Consider the following 17,876-nt stretch of genomic DNA (forward strand, 5'->3'; position numbering starts at 1 on the left):
TCCAGGTGCTTCAACAGCACAAGGGGCTGAGGCTCCCTGAAGCTGGGCTGGCAAACCACCTCAAGTCTTCAAGCCTTCTCCGAGGCCGCCGCCGCAATCACATGGTGTAAATGAGCAATCGAATTCCTGGGTGAAAAGAGTTCAAGGACCAGCTGCAGACCGCTCGCCATAGCTTCCCCTGCCATCTGTGTTTGGAACCATGATGGAGGAAATAAAGGTGCAGCATTTATGTGGGGATTTGAAGAAGCCATCTCATCTCATTTGGGATTTTGAACATTACTGTCCAACAGTGACCCCAGTCCTATTTTCTCCCAGGGCGGGGGGGGGGGGGGGAAGTCATTCTTTTTAAAGTTAACAGCTTGTGTCCAGAAGACGGAAAAGAAATGAACTCAGTAAATTTAATGTCTTATTTTTTAAGCAAAGTAGAAACCTATCTTCCAATTTTTCTTGAATTTGTCTCTTCTTGTCAAAGCAGCTTAAACATTTGCGATCTTTAACACATCTTGGTTGATGGAAAGACCATGCAGACTAGCTGTACTTCATACCTAATTTCTTCCTAACATGTTGAATAAGTGAAGATTGTGTTAATATGAGAACACATAAATTCAGGTATAAAATAGGAAGAGAGCAAGCCAAGCTCTACTAGACCGTTCAGCATAGACTCCTGCTGAGTAAACTGTTTTCTTTAATTTGATTACAGCAATCTGCTGAGATTAATATTAAACTGAGGTATGTTGAGAATTGACATCAGATTCATAGTAACACTTTGTAGGTCTTTAAAAGTTCCAGTTCATTCAAAAGATCTCAAAATGCCTTGTAAATACCCATAATTAAATCCTCAGGATCTGCAGAAAGGAAGTTTCTCATTTTTTCCCCAAGGAATAATATTGTTGTAAAAGTATATGTAATATAAAACAAATAATTTTTAAACCAGAGGCTTATAAAATGTGTTGATTTGCTTTTCAATGTGATGTTTCCTCACCATGCAGCATAATGTGAGAAAGAGAAAATGCAGAATAGTTCTCACCCTATAAAAAAGAAAAATGAAGTCTGTAAGAGACAAGGCCTGGCCTCACCCCAGAGTATACTAGGAGTAATACTACAGAGAATAATAAAACTATTCCTGTGCCAACCTGGCAGGAGATGGAAATGGGGTCCATAAGCTTTGTTTGCTTCACCTGACTATGCAGGTTTCACCTAAACTAGAATCTCTGTGCTGTGTCTGCATAGGAAGAAACATCAGCGTAATTGGATTGATGTAAATTGGTGTAACTTTTCTACACAAGAAGTCGCAGGGTCCCTAACAGCCTATTTTACAAAGTTTTCTTCCTTTTCTGTAGGGATTGGCGCTCGGAAGATCTCGCGATGTACGGAAAGAGAAGGGTTAAAGGAGGCGGGATGACCGACAGACAGTATATAAGGGCGTGACGCAGTTGAATAAACGCCATTTGCAGCATCCTCATATTGGTGTCAGTGCTCTGTGGCCCAGGGTATGGTGGACCCTGTGCCGAGTCCCACGGGGTGATCAGACGAATGTCTACACTTTTCTGACTCATTTTCACATTAAGACTTTCTTGGACTAGGTCAAACAAGACTGCTCCATGGAAGGGTTCCACTTGTTGCCTACAGAAATTGATAACTGACGGAAGAGATCTAGAATAATAAAGGCAGTTGCTCATGATTTTAACAAATGACAGAGGGCAGCCACAGTGGCAGGTTTGGATCCAGGAATATTATAGGTGTGAGCTTTCTCACTGCATTCAGGTGGCTCTGGGGAGACTTCTTCATCAGCATGCTAACATCATCATATATGATGGGGAGAGCCTGATTCTGCTTTGATTGGGACTTCTATTCCAAAATTTCTTCATAAGACTGCGGTAACTCTTTGGAGCCTTTAATCATTCTTTTTCACAAAGATGATAAAACTTCAGATGATAAAAGTCTAGCTATTTCTTTGCCAAATTTAAGGAGCCATAGTTTAGCATCCAGGGAACTAACATTTTCTTCATAGCTCTAAGGACAGGAGCTGTGATGCAAGCGAAGCCCCGTGCCAGTGAAACAATCGAATCCAAAGCAGCTGCATTCCCTCTTACAGTGTGCCAGGCATTGGCTGTGTGCACAGAAGAGTCATGGACCCCACATCAGTCTACAAACAGTCTGAAGGGGTGAGACAAAGCAAAGTGAATTCTACAGCACGACAGACACTTCTTTCTCACCCCGGCCACTTCTCTTGTCCTTCTTCTCTATTGTAGCAATAGCCAAACAAAATACTATTCATGCCACTTTGAAGGACAAGGGTTCCCTGTGACAGGCAGATGAGTCTCTAAGCTTTACTTCCTCTCCTGCTTCTTCATTTCCTCTTCCCCTTCCCTGTGGAGTGGGAGGACAAGACATCTGAAACATTTATAACCGTTTAGTGCCCCAGCTGCACTGTCATGAGGAATTCCTGCTGTGGAGGTGCTGCACCAAGATCTCGCCTCCCCCACAGACCTCTCCTTTGCCAGCTGCTGAGGGGGGACGGCGGTATCAAGCAGAGGCTTTGCTGAGCCCTCCCTGCCTGGCCACGTGTGAGAGCAAGCACATCAGTGGATTCCTCGAGAGCCACAGGCAGGGGTTATCTCTCTGCCCCGACTGCAGGATGAGATTCCAAGGGGCAAAAAGTGTCAGCTGACTAAAGATCCTCCCTGGAGGAGGCTGTAGAGATGAGTAGCATTACCCAGGACCTCAAGAATGCTGGTTTTTTCCAGACTGCTCAGAGCCCAAATAATATTAAAGTATTTCAGAATTAGATTAGACCAGGATGACATTAAGCATCCTCCTGGGGGGAGGTCAAGTATGTCACTGGAGAATTATTGTCTCGGTTTCATTCACATCAAACCTTTTGTAGTACCTTCTTTTAAGCAGGAAAAGCACGTAAATTATTTGGTCTGAAATACCAGAATTAGTTAGCATGAGCACTTAAACAAGGGGCCATTTAATCAGCCTATAGTTTTTTTTGATTAATGCTGGGTAACTTGAACTGCCCTTTGCGTAGCTTTCACAGAAGATAGAGGCCTTATTCCATCCAGCTTGCTGCAATGTAACTAAAAACAAACAAACAAACAAAAAACCCAAAGCAAAGGTGTTCCATACTAGAAGGTGTATTTCAGAGGGCTGAAAGAAGTTTAGTTTGATTCACATAAGCAAAGGGAGGCACAAAATGAAATTGTTACCATAGTATGAGAACTACACCTTCACCACACAGTAGTCCTGGGTTGTCCTCTATTTAAAATCAACCAGTCTGGTTATGAGCTATTCTTTGCATAGCAGGTAAGCTTCTTTCTCCTGCTCTTACAGTTTCCTTCTGCTCAGACATTAATGCCTACAAGTTCACAGTGAGGTGCCTTCAATGGTGATCTTGGATCATTTTAGTGTTTGATTGTGTTTAGAGGTACAAAGCACCTTCTCTGCCAAACACCCTTGCCTCTTTGACACCTTTATGCCTTGAGCAGCAGGGTAATCTTTTGCAGTGATTCTCAAGATGGGCAGATGAGAGGGGCAAAGGAAAGGGAGAGCATAGCACATTGGCTGAAACCAGGACACTCATCTAGGGAGGCAGGATTTGAAAAGGCTGAGAATAATTCTATTCCCACTCAGCTGCTGGAACAGGGCAGAAGCTGGTGGCGCCGTTGGAAGTGTGACGCCATTTATCTGATGCCATTTCCACTACAAGGAATGGGGGTCATTACAGTGTATGGTCGCAGCTCCTGGCTTGTCCATTCCCCAGGGCAGAAATAGCTGGAACTGCCTGGAAATCCCCAGGATTCATGTCTGCTAGATGCTCTGTAAAGCCCTATTTCCTAGTTCCCTCCAGCATATAAGTCCCCCACTGCCAGTGAGGCCCCTTCAAGGAACAAGGGAGAAGGTAGGACTAAGGACAATGACTCACTGTATGGCCCACACCACTCACCTCACCCTGTGTGTCTGGTGTCCGGGGATATGCTGTGTTTGTGCAAGAGGAGACTGAAGAGGAGTCTTTCAAACCAGACAAAGGGTGTGCAATGTATGCAATGACCACAGGAAAAAAAGGTAATAACCACCCATCTGCTAGAACTGGCTCTTCTTCAATTGTTTTTTCTGTGTACCATATAGGAGCAAGTGCTTGTATGTTGCTTGCTTTCTACACCTTGTACTGCTTGCAGCAATGGGGGGAACAAAAGGAAATCTAATGGATATTCTGGGACCTCACTTCAAATGTTTACAGCCCAAGTAACAGATAACATAACTAGCAGGAAGAAAACAATGAATGGGAATATGTTTTGCCTGTTTGGGTGAAAGGTATTAATAAATAAATTCTCTGAAATCTATGCAGAATTGGAACAATGTGAGCTTTGGAGACTGACACTGGCACCTTCTCCTCAGAGCAAGGAGGTGGGGTAAGTCCCCCGGTCTGTTCCATCTCAAAGTAGTGAAAAGAAATTATTCCTGTGGGCGATGGGAGGAATCAAGCTAGGGCTCTCAGTTTTAGAAAAGCTATCTAATCTAAAAAGTAGCTCCAAAGGTATTTATTCTGATAGGTTTGACGGTGTGATGTGTATCCAAAAGGAAACATGCTTATTCATATGTTTTTCTCAGAGGCCATTAAGCTTTTACGGTAGTCATGGTCAACTGAAAACATACTGGAAGCAGGGAACTAGAGGTAAAATACTGCATTACCCATGGCACTTTACCCCCTGAGGCAGTCCACAAAGTCTGTGGGACACACACCAGAGCTGTCTAGGCCAGCAAAGCCTCTCTGTAAACAAACCATGACAGAAAAAACAATTAAAGCTCCAAAATCTAATAAAACCTGTCACTCTGTTCTTCATCCACCTTACTTTCTTAACAGGACAATCCAAAGCTTTATAGGCATAAAATCTAGCAAACCTTTTATTCACTAGGGCTCAGACCAGTAAGGGCTTACACGCAACACTAATAGGCTTTGCTGCAGAAAGAGAGGCAACTTGGAATCTTCGGGACAGATCTTCACAGTTTCAGTGCCCCAAAGTAACAGGCTTTCTGGGAGTTTTCTGGTCCCTCCCTCTCTCCCGCTCTGCCTCCTTCTCAGATGGCTGGTGTGGAGCCAAGATGATGGTACTAGTGTGATGACCATGTAGGGAGGGCCACTGCCTTTCTGACTCAGAGACTGGGAACTCGGAGGTTGTAATGAAGGCCACCAGGCGTTTCCTTCCATGCCTGCCAGAGAATGTGAGTGCCCAGTCCAGCCTCCGGGGCTGAGGACCAGGCTCCAGATGGCTCTGATACAGGTAACCGCTGGACAGGAGTCTGTTGGGACTGCATTTACTTACACTGGGGTTTTCTGAAGCTTTCAACATGGAATAATCAGGAGTAATTGTGTACAGGCTGAGTCCAAGATGGTGAAAAAGGGCCATAGAAAGACCAAACTGAGTGTTACTGAGCAGGAACCAGGGAGAAGCCAGTTCTGAGAGGGATTTTCAGGTCAATATGGTTTGGCTCCAACTTCAACACCAGCCAGGGGCCTGATACACTGAGATGAGTGAATCACCAAGTGTCTTCTTCACAAATGGCTCCTGGAGGAGTTAAAAAGGTTCTAACTAAATTCAAGTGCCCAGTCATCTACTTGCCACATTTGATGCTGGCCCAAGGCAGGAAAGATCTATTCACTCAGCATGGTTCAGACTCTCACTGTTTCGGCTACAGAGTGGTTATTAAAAGTTACTTGCAATTGACTTTGAAGGAACGAGACCATTACCAATCAACTAGGTAGCAAAGCAGCTGTGCTGAGATGACAGCAAAATGGACCCTGCCTAGGGGTTGATGTCTATTCCAAAAAATACATTATGAAATAAGAGCCAATATAAGTTATACATTCCTATCCCTCTATTTTTTCTAATCAAATAAACTTCTGGATTTTGGTGTTCTCCTAAACCTCATTAACCAGAACCCCTGAAAAATATTCTCAAAAAACATTCCAAGGACAATCTCTGACTAGTAAGTCATTCTGTGTTGCTGTAGAAAGCAAAGAAGGAAAGAATGGGTGGAAGAGGAAAAGAAGAGCTTGTTTTATGGGGGGTGGAAAGCAGTGAACAGGAAAATGAGAGTTCTGCAGAGACAGCAATAACAAACCTCATTTCTTCGAAAGTCCTGAGACAGCCATCAAGACAGAACCTGCCTACAGGTGCTGATGTTAAACATCACCCCTTTCTTTTTCTTATAAACATGCTTGATCAATTTGCCTCTCCATGAACAAAGTAAAGGTAGCTGAGGCACTGAAAATCCACAACCACCAGCCTAATTAAAATTAAGCTGTTAAAGTACTGTCCTGTAGATCAGGTACGGAGACTAGAACGTAGCTCTCCTTGGTCCTATGAGCTGTGCCAGTGGGTGACTGGATGATTTTATATTCTTCTTTATTAACCTAGCAATAAAAGTAATATAATAATATTGGCTATATTAGGGAGGGCTGACAAAGTTGTCATCTTAAGGCTTCAGGCAACAGTGCAAATTCTTTACTTTATGTTAATTATTTATAAATAAATGTTTCTACATATTATCTAAATTCTTGATTTAAAAGAATTGTTTCCTGGATATTTTTTGAAGCTGACAGTGCAAAGAGTTTATCTTTAAAATCTTTTGAGGTTTTATAGCTCGAGTACTTCAGAGCACTGCTAACAGCAAGAACCTGACAGGCTGATGGCAGGACAAGAACAACAGCTGTTTTTCTTGTCCAGGCTCTGTGATATATAAAAGGGAAAAACTGGACAAGAGTCCGATCCAGATCCCACCAACTGCAAATTTGCACAACAGATGCTGATGATTATGGAGTCTCGGTCTCTGCATCTTAGTACTTTGTATCATCATGCATGGTAATGGGTCTAAAATACGCCCCTTTACTTGGAAAGTGTCTCTGTGCTCATGTTGCATGGGTGTTAAGAACAGCTGGAAAGTCAGGGTCATGTATCTGAGCCATTCACTCTGCATGGGTAGAAATACAGCTGTACCACTGTACAACAGGATTTGAACAACTCAGTATTACCTCACATCCACTTCTGTATCTCGTGTCATCCTAGAAAGTGTGTGGTGCAGCCTGTTGGCTGAAAAACTTCCTTGCTTACTTGCAAGATTCAAAATTAAATTTGAGTGAGATAGTAACAGATCCTGGCATTCATCCTACCTGAGTGTGTCAGTAGCCCCAAGCGCAGTAGGATACAGTCCCTCTACTGTGTGGGCGTGCTTGCGTGCGTGGGTAAGAGAACCAGCAAGGGAGTGGCAGAGGAGGAGCTTGCTGCAGCCAGAGCAACAGTTTCTACAGACCATTAAATAAGCTGTTGCCGTACCATCACCAGCTTTCAGCACAAAGTTTGATGAAGTCTGGTTCATGTTAAACTCAGTAAAAAAAACAAGCTTTCAACTCCTGGACAGTTCTCCCTGCCCCCTTTTTTCTTTAAGGTCCAGAGCATTTAGTGCCCTGGGGCAGTGGCACATAGGCTCTTCATGCACAATCTGCTCAGTGACCCAGTTTCATGTCTGCAGAACGCTGCTCACCGCCTGCTCACATGCACAGGGAGGCCCAAACAAATGTCCCATCACTTCAATATTCCCAGCCTAAGCCTGTCTCCCCTTTGCATTCATCAACAGCACAGCATTCCCACTGTGGGAAAGGGAACAGAATTATTCCTCCAAGAATCGTCTATCCTAAGTAGCAGTTATCTATTTGGAAGAAGCAGCCAGTGAATAGGCTGTGTGCTAACCCCCAGGCAGCCCTGCCTCTGGTGGGCTTGGTGCTTTGGGCTGTAGTGCATTCCACTGCAGGCCAATGTGGTGGTCAGGCTGTAACTGGGCTGGGTTAAGAAATTTTCACACACCCCCATCATCACCACCTCTAGATCTCCTGAAGTTTACCAGCTCCTCAGCCACCGAACCATGCAAGTAAGCTGCGTCTACATTAGCTTTTTAGTTCAGGTGAGGGGTTTGGTTCTGAAGTTAATTTCCTATTCACTGCTTTTTACTTCCCATCATGGTGCAGTCTCATACCTGGTGAAGTGAATTCCTTTTGGGTGAAAATAAGCCAGAAGATTGTGCTTCCAGGGGTGCATCTGTTGTGCTCCAGCTATTGGCAAGCATTCAGTTAATTGGACCAGAACAGAGCAAGTCCAAAATAAGCTCCCTCTGAAACACGTTTAGTGTGAATGTTAAATATTCAGCAGCAGCTCTCTTGTTTTCCAGATCTGCTCCTATTACACCACACTACTTGTTAATGTAGGCATGCTTACTTGTCAAAATGATCCATGCTTGCTTGTGTGTCTGTTGAACCTGTCCAAACTTTTTTAGCAGGATGGATTTTAACCTGGGTCAGGGTGACAGAACTGAGTTAGGGAGCAAGGAGACACGAAGATTCACTGGCACGTCTGTGGCGACAGTAACCTCCAATGAAGACAGTCTCAAATGCAGCCAGAACAGCACCTTCAGCCTCAGGCCAGCTGAGCCATCCCTGGGAGCCTGGCTAGCCCATGGGCGCACTGAGCACCAAACTGTAGTTCTGAAGTTGGCTCCTAAATTCTCCTTCTCCCCTCTGCAAAATGCCACAGGCTTACCCATGGACTCAGGATTGACTGGTTGACATAAAATTCCTCCTGGAATGTAAGTGTGCACCTCCCCAGAGGTTTTACCCTCCAGTTAGCCTCTACTCCCACTCATGTCTCCCTGACCTTCTCTCTTGCCTGCCACTGTGATTAGAAAGCCTTCTCTCCCTCACACACAGAGCAGCTGCTTATAATCTAACTTCCCTCTGCTTCTCCAGGGCTTCAAGACTGACTCGATGCTCCAGGCATTCCAGCTCCTACAGAGCAGCAACAGAGCAGGGAGGAAGCTCTCAGTCTCGCCACTAAGATTAAGTCAGTTCTCCCCATTGTACTGAAACTTGGTCAAGTGAATCAATGCACTGGAACATAGGGCTCAGACAGCCATAAAGAGGGAAAAGAAAACTGGCCCGTGCTTCCAGGTAGTGGCGCATAATGTGGAAGATGATCTCAGCACTAACTGTTTCAGACAAACTTTAGCAGTTATTTCCATCTAAGTCTTGGCTCCATTCATTTTGCCTGAGACTTAGACCTATTTTTGGAAACCTTAAAAATATACAGGGAGTTGCCAGCCATTTTTATTCCAGTGCAGGAACATTATATACTGAAGACATTACTCTTGGCTCCTGCTCAGATGGCAGTTTTTTTCCAGGTGAACACCAAACCCTGCCCCATGACAATGTTGTTGAGGTAAGTATTGCAGCCGTTTCTGTGCTAGAACACAAAGTAGACTCAAAAAAACACAGAACCTTATTGTGTGGGACATGCCTAGAGCAAGAGTCTAATCTGGGACTGTTCATGCTACCTCTCCCACCCAGGTGATTCACTCACAAGGGAAGGGAATTCCCTCCCACCTTTTTAACACTACATGGTGTGATCTGCAGTCAGGGTTGCATGACTATGAGAGACATGAGCCCCTGGGCAACCCTAATGCCCCCACACACTCTGCAACCAGTTCTTCTTTTCCCGGCAGCAAAACAATATGATGCACCACACAGCACAAACTGCACCACCCCCACCCACCCCCCAGTTAGACACAGGTGTGACAGATGGCATCATTTATTTCTCCTAGGTTTTTACCAAACATGTGGCATCTCTGATCCTAAAATGCAGAGAATTAAGGCACTTAGGATATTTGTACCAGCAGAGTGAGTAGGTTATAAAAAAAGAAAGGAATGGATAGGTTGGTAGATAGGTAGATAGAGCACAGATAGATGGATATGTAGATGTATAGATATATACATACATACTGTGTTCTTAGCTGTTCTCTGTCCCCGAAGTGGCTGCCTTCAGCAGTAGACACTCGGTCCCAATTATGCTTGCTCTGTTTCAGGAGAATTCTTCTGTCTTCATAGGGAACACAGACTTCCACTTTTAAAACACAGCCATAACTTTTTTTCCTTTGTATTAAATTTTTTTCTCTCACTCAACTCGTTCTGTTTGTTTGTTTTTAAGAAAAGAAAATCCCCTGAGTTAAAATAACAAGGAAAAAGCCCCCAATGTCAAAACTAGTTTTTCAAGCACAAACACATATTTTGAGAAGATCCCCAAGCCCAGGAGCCTTCCCCTTTCCGCACCAGAAACATCCCTCCTCAGCAATCCTGGGGGCAGGGAGGATTAGCTTACTGATGTACAGTGCTTTGAAAACACAAAAGTCCTCTGGGAAATTCTCTTTTAGAAACCACACAGCCATCAAGATACCAAAGTCCCTCTCAGTGAAAGGTTAGTGTACAGCTAAAAATATCCATTAAGGAAAAAGGATGGTTCCTCAAGAGCAAAGGAGGTCTCAGAAGTCCTCACTGAAGCCAAGGAGGAAGATGGCCTCCCAACAGTCCCAGGGCTGAGTCGCAACATACTGAACTTCTGTGTCTGTGTATGTGCCTTTTGGCTCTCCGTGATGATCTGAGAGAAAAGCAGCACAGCCAGGGTCAGGCTGCCTCTTTCCTGAATCACAGCACAAGGCTCCCCTAACAGCTCAGCAAGTCTCCCCAGGCTCAAAGTGCACCATCCTTTCTGAGGGGTGGTGGGGATCACAGAGGGCACAGCAGTTTCCTACAGCAGAAATCACTGGCAGTATTGGTGGAGCCCCATGGTTCAAGGGCACCAAAGTCTCTGTCTCTCTGTAGAGAGAAGCAACCCGCCTCTCACAGAGCTCCAGGGAGGACAACTGGAGACTGCCTCACTGTCCCCTGCTGCCAGCTGCCAGGCTCCCTGAAGGAGATGAGCACCTAACCTGAATCACTCAGCAGGCACTTGCTTCTCTGGGAGGACTTTAATTTGTTTCTCGCCTGTATTCCCTTCTTTTCTTGTTGCTCATTGCAGGACTTCCAAAATCAGGGAACAGACCTACACGTTTTGAAAAACACCGAGAACTAGAGGAGTTTGAGCTTCTTTGTTTCCTAGCTGCAGCCAAATCACTGTTTTCATGCTTAATGAAAATGTTTGCATGATTATTATTATTAGAGAATTTACTTTTTTTAAAAAAGGAAAAAGAATATGAGATGCCCACACACATCTAATTCCAGGAGCTCAGGTTCATAAAAAATGCTGAGGATATTAAAAACTCAAGATTAAATCATGAAAGCTGGCAGTATTGCTTCACTTTAACCCAATGGATGCCAAATTCTCTACTGATACAGCTCCAGAGTTACAGTAACAGAAATTTTGTCTCCGTATCTCTGAATGTGATTAAACTACCACTCCTCTGGAAGAAGATTTAGTTTTAAGCTTTACGCTGTATTCGATATTCTCCCTGAAGGACTGCTCCACACTATTGGTTGTATTTAGTACTCTCAAACTACAAGCCAGTCTCCAGTAAACCATTATGCATTTCATAAGTCATGAAGTTTGGCTTTTTTAACCAGCATCATTTGCTAGCTGGCTTTTTCACCTTAGTATGAGATGTGTATCAGCACTACAAAGACAAACTCTGTTTTTTCAAAACTGAAGCTGAGATTCTGATCTGGTCATGGGAGTCCATCAAGTGGGTGTTTAAGGTTTTTATTTCTTATAATAATACCAGAAAAGTGAGCAATTTATCTTCACCTTTCCAAGTTGTTAATTGGAAGTTTTCCACTGGGTTCTCTAGGAGTTGATTAATGAATAATAGAACCTCCTTGGGTTGATCCTCCTCCACTGTGACAAATTTCCATCTTCTACTTGAGTTGATACATGAAGAGCTAAGAAACTTTCCTAGGCCAAAGGCAAAACCCTAATGCAGCTGTAATTATAGGGTTTCCCTCAGGTCGCACCCATCCTGCCAGTTTCCTCAGGGGATTTACACCAGCAAGGTTAAAATTGCACAGCTGAACCATACAAGAACCATTTTTTCCTTTTTACTTGGCTGTAGTTAGGAAAAAATCAACAGTAAGGAGAGCAGAAACCACAGTCCATTAGATTTTTCTTCACCCACATTGTTGTGTGTTTGCCTTAGATTATTCTGCAATGGGAACTGCTGACGGTACAAGTGGATGCACAGTGGGCTGCTCCACAGCACTTCAGAGGAGGTAAGAAAACCAGAGGGTTGCTGGTGTTCCCGGAGAAGACTTATAAATTTACCTGCTTTGATATATGGAAGAGCTGTATATTACAGAAGTAAATAACCTTTCCCCTCCGTACCTGCAGGAAGCAGTTTTCTTGTTTCCTGTTGCAGAGTCATGGAAACAGAGAAACTAGGTTTATGAGGAGCCTCAAAATGTCATCCAGCATTATCTAATCCCTGTTTTGTGGCCCACTGGTGGGCTGCAGAACATCATACATGCACACATTGTTTGACACACAGGCAAAGAGCCAGTTCTGCATGGGATCTGCGCCTTGCAGAAAGCTCTGAGGATGCAGGAAGGTTGTAAAGGAATTTGGGTTTGAATATTTTCAGTTTAAGGAGACAAAAGTGAGCATAGTAAGAAGGTCCATTCTACAGTCAAAGGTAGGCTGGTCAGTGAGGAAGTGCTAGAGTGCTCCAAGTTTGACCTTAGACACTGTCTGCTTGTGTGCCTCTCTCTCTCTCTCTCAAACACACACACAAACACACACACACACAAACATGCACTGTCAAAATGTTGGTGTATACCCAAATGCACCATTTTGTTTAGTGAGGAAAGCTGGACATGGGGAGAGGAGGGAAGTGCAGGGAAAGCACTGAAGGTGAGGCCTCAGCACAATGTGTGAACATAGCCAATTTGCTCCAAAGAGGTTTTTGGTCCTACCCTGAAACTAGGGCATGGCCCCATCCTGGACTTGGCACACAGATCCTGTCACTACCAGCAAAGACAGTGGAGGACAGCATTAAAAACTGAACTCACTTTTCCATAGAGCTCCAAGGGCTTCCATTGCACACTGGCTGACCTCAGTATTTCATTTCTTGCAGTGGACTCAGCAGTGTCAGAAAGGATGAAGTAGGATAGTTAACTTTTCTTTAAAGACAGGAATATGTACTAGGTAGCTTCTTGAGAGTCTATTCCTGTTTTCTATTATTCCTATTTGATGCATTTGTAGGAGACAAATGCTTTCAGAAGCATAAAAAGTATAGGAACAGGATGGTGTACGGTAGGACAGAATACCATAATATAGCATAGCATAAAAGCAAACTTGTTCTTTTCAGTGGTCATCATGTCCTCATGTTCATAATACCATGTCAATACAGTAGAGATTTCAGGCAATGTCAATTCAGTAAATATTTCATTTCAGGAACACAAACATACAACTGGAGCCGCTTCCACAATAACCAACACAGGGTCAGACACAACCTGCATAGCCTGCTGAGATAATTTGAGCTTTCTGGGAACAAAATATAAACCTTGTATCGCCCCAGTACAAAATGGAAAAATGGTGCAGCACATCACCGCACCACATTGTATTTCATTAACCCACTCCTGTGCTGATGCCTTCTTTCTGAGAAAATGGATTGCTTTGAAAGAGTGGTTCATTAATCTCAAGAGGAATTACTGCAAGTCGTTCTGTCTTGCCTCTGTTTCCCCAGTTAATGCTTAATTACTGGGATGCTGATGGTCTTAATTAACAGTTGCAATGCACTCTGAGGGCCAAAGGTGTAAAAAGATTATGGCATTACTGAGCTTCCCAGGATTCATTTGGTATTATGAGTATACTGGGGGACTGGCAGGGAATCTTCCTTATTCAGAACTAGTTTACGTCTTCTTAGTCACATCACTGGTCCCCGGGGAATCCTCTGAGCATGTGGGGATCTTATGGTGGGAAAGTGTGAAAAGTACTGTTAGAAACACTGCTAAGGACTTGCAGTAATCACAAGAAGAGGTTTCACACTCCAGAACTTTGCCCAAGCTCCTGGATGCAGGAAGCTGATCCACTTCCTTTGCCCCAGCACTGCTGCTATTGGTAAACAAACAGGGAATATAAACCCTTGTTTCTCTAGACAAATAAAAGACACAAGACAAGAAGAAAACAGATATTGATTACTGGGGGTTGGCTGATGAGTGCTGAGTAGTTCTTTGTATTTCAGAATAGAGATGGCAACGTGGTGTTACTTTAACTGCACATTTCTTTCACCTAAGCCTGATGACTGATATCAATATTATGCAATAGAACAAGGAGATGTCAAAATAATTCAATGCTCACCATGCAAATACTCCACTCCCTGTGTGGAGGCCTTGAGCCTGACCTTTGGGACCTTTCATTGCTGGCCAGAAGATCCTGTTCCTTAGATACATACAAAACATGTCAAAAAAACAGTGCCCACTGGCTTTTCTGGGTTGCTGAGCACCTGATCTCCCAAGACGTCCCCTGGCCTTGGATGACCTGGCCCATTTCACCCATGGATGCAGACAAAAGCACTGAAATGTAGACATGTGCAAGCTGCTGACACCTGGTTCAAACAGAATGAAATTAGGAAGCTGCTTTGGCCACCACAAATGACTAGAGAAAACTCTTTTTTCCTCAGGCTTTTTCCTCCTTTCCATGAAGATGCATAGGATTTTGAATTAATTGAAACAGTATATGTTGGAGAGAGCACCCAGAGCTTCCTATGCCACATGATATATCACATATCCTGGCTTGTTAACATTAAAATGTAGCAGACATCCCCTTCCCTCCCTGCCAAAACCTACATAGACTACCTAATTTATCAGCTCTACAACCACACCCTTGTTCAGTCCCTGCCCCTAGGCCTCTGCATGTCCACAGCAGGCCAAAACACAAATACACCAATAAACTACAAAGCTGAAAAAGCCAACACCTTCCCTAGGTTTTTCTCAGGTTACTTCACGAGGTCCATTTCTTGGGCGCTGACATTAATTCTATATCCATCCACTTGTCATGTGAATCTTCTCTATTGACTTCAGGGCCCCTAAAAGGCCAAGTGTGAGGGCAGAATATGTGTTCAAATTACCTGAATCTTCTTCCAGTCTCTCCTGAAAAGGGCCTTAGTCAGGCATATTGAACTTACGTTAGCTTGCTGCTGGAATTTTGCTCCCCACTTGCATTCTCATACCCAGATGCAGAGTGCCCTGGGGCCTCAGGTAGTCACAATTACATGAACATGCTTACCCAGAGAAAGCTGCTGATCTGTACAGCCATCCCATACAGACAGTGTCCAAAGGCTCTCTTCTTACACAGGTATCAAGCGATGCTTTTTTTACTGTCTCTGATACCATTCAATGGCATTCACTAAGAACAAAATACAGAGAAGGTTTCCTGATACCTGCAAACAAATGTGAAAAACAGAGACTCAAGAACCCAGCCTAGTGGACTCTTTTAGTGAATATACAATAGAGAGGTATAAAATCATAGAACAGGCTTAGGCAGGATGCTCCTTTGCCAATTTATTTCTCCTTATAAGTTAGCAGATAGATGATGAAACAGCTTGGGAATGTTCTGTAGTTCCCTATTGTGGCCTTTAATAAGGCCAAACTAGCATTAATGACATTGTCTGGAGGAGTTCAATCCAACCAATCTTGGCTAGCCTCTTAAACACAGTCTAAGCCCTCTGGTTTGTATGATGTTCAGTCAAATGGATTTTTAGTCATCATTTTCAGAGCCACGTTCCCTTTCTTCATTGTTAGCTACATGGTCTTCCCTGAATGGCAGTATATTCAAGGTGCTGAGCATCACTCTGGGTATTGATCCAAACTCTGCCTCAATCTGAAGAAGTCATCTGTCCTTTCCATGTCTTAGTCACTACATTGCAACACTGGGGTAATGTCTTTCACCAGGAACCTTAACCCTTTGGGGGAAAAAGTACATTAAATACTACCTAGTACTTGCTGGTTTGCCAAACTGTATCTGTAAAGTGTGTCAGTTTCCCTCCAGTTGCATTTACTTGCAGTTTCCATTCTACAGTATTTAGAGGAAGTAGACCAACAAAACACAAATAAGATGTTTATTTCTTTTTAGAAGTTTTCCTTTCACACAGGCTGTGTTTCTGTGAACACTAATACTGGATCCACACATTTCTGGATCACTGACAGTAAACTTTTCATCTGGAGCAGGCAAGGACATTTCTGTCTGATTAGCTAGGTCATTCTGAGTTTTGCTGACTTCATGCTTTAATGCTAGCACACTTCAGCAGCAATGAGATTTGATCTGGCATAAATCTATAGGGGCATGAACAGGTGATGTTTGATCCATCTTCCTGGGACAAACAAGTTCAGCAATGTTTTTTTAATAAATTTGAACCAGAAGGAAGAGCCACCTCTGAACTGGCTCCTTGTATCACCAGGCCAATGTGCTTCTGGTCTGATACTTGGAGTCTTAAACCTGGATTTACTGGCCTGGTGAACAACTACTCTTCCAGATTCTCTTCCACTTCGTTTTTGCCTGGCTTTCCACAATAAATGGAGTCAGACTTTCCAAGATGATTCACCCTGGCTATAAGCAGAGATAATCCTGTACAAATCAGTGGGAATCAAGCACACTTTGCTGCTCTCCCAAACCTGTTATCATAACTTAAACTGCTATCAGTTCTACTTTGTCATCTTTACTAATCTTTTCTGTCCCCCACTTCAAATTTGTCATAAAGGATGAAGTATTCTCATAAATCCCAATCATACTGCATCACAGTACTGTGCCATTTTTATCTTTGTCATACCCCGGAAACATGGCATCACATCATGCCATGAAACCGAAATGGGAAATATTTAGCATCAAAGGCTAGCTATGTCAAAAATCATGTGACACTAACCTGCCCTGCAGAGAACTGAAGCACCCTGCAGCCCGTAAGCATGAAGTAAAGAGCAGCCTTGTGCAGGCAAGTCATTCCTGTGCTGTGGGAATGAAATGAGAGAGACTCAGCACATGACACAAACTTTCTCCTGCGCAAACAAGGACTGATATCCTAGAAACAGGCAAAGACAGCATCTTAGATGAATATTCACATCACGCAAAACTCCGCAACTACACACACACACACAACTTGAATCACCCATCTGTCACCAGGTACTGAGCCCTGCTGCTGGCTCCCCTGTCATTTAGCAGGCCATGTGGTTTTGTGTGACTCAGCAAAAATTCCAGAGTCAGAGTAACTGCGCACTAGATCTGGCATATTCAATGCTTAGAAGGAACTCCTCTCCTCCCCTCCATTGCCAAGCCCACATGATAACCTCAGCACTCTGATGAGATACACAATAATAGAAGCTAATTCGAGGCCTCGACACTCCACCGCTATCACAGTGGTATCTGAGCAATTTGCTCTCCTGCTGCCTTGCTCACAGCAGAGCTGGGCATAAATATGCAGGTTCCTGCTGCTGTCATCAGAACCTAGCCCTTGATTTCATTGGATGTAGGGTCCTGACATAGTTGTGCATAAATTTAAGTTCAGGTCAGTTCCCAGTGCTGCACCCTGCAGCGTTGGGAATGAAGAGCAAACTACTTAACGAATGATAGTCATCTTGTATATATAGCTTTGAAAAGACCTCAGGATGGTGAAGAATTGAATGACTTGGTTCTCCTATCCAAAAATAGCTCATGGGGAACAACATACTTTTGTATTCCAGTAAGTCCAAGTGAGAGTAAAAACAGCAAAACTTCTACATGGTTGGGTTTTTTTGTCCAGTAAACTGCAAGACCATTCTCTTTCTTTTTAATGTCAGTCCCAAGTGTGCTTTATTTACTAGACTTGCTTGTATCATTCTTCTCTAGGCTGACTTTCTTCAGACTTTTCAAGCCTACTTTGTGGTAAGACAAATCTAATTTTCTGATACTATTTGGAGGTTTAGGATTGGTTTAAGCCCACATTAAGAGAATACATTCTATTCCGTAAGGTAGCCGTCCATTTAATCTCAGTCCCTCTGTTTCCTTACATATAACATGAAAACACTAATTTCTCCT

General features: G+C 43.5%; 1 long non-coding RNA gene across 2 annotated transcripts; it reads right to left on the reverse strand.

Annotated features, from left to right (window-relative positions):
* Positions 1-9,804: 9,804 nt before the first annotated feature.
* On the reverse strand, positions 9,805-16,853 carry LOC126050123 (uncharacterized). 2 transcript variants are annotated; one of them, XR_007509429.1, is made up of 5 exons: positions 16,732-16,853; positions 15,099-15,252; positions 14,293-14,418; positions 12,138-13,964; positions 9,805-10,015 (listed from the first exon to the last, which is right to left on the reverse strand). It is a non-coding gene; the product is annotated as an uncharacterized LOC126050123 (long non-coding RNA). The 2 variants fall into 2 exon arrangements; XR_007509428.1 differs by lacking the exon at positions 9,805-10,015 and having other exon boundaries at positions 11,177-13,964.
* Positions 16,854-17,876: the final 1,023 nt, after the last annotated feature.

Source organism: Accipiter gentilis, chromosome 24, assembly GCF_929443795.1.
Source record: "Accipiter gentilis chromosome 24, bAccGen1.1, whole genome shotgun sequence".
Taxonomy (NCBI): domain Eukaryota; kingdom Metazoa; phylum Chordata; class Aves; order Accipitriformes; family Accipitridae; genus Astur; species Astur gentilis.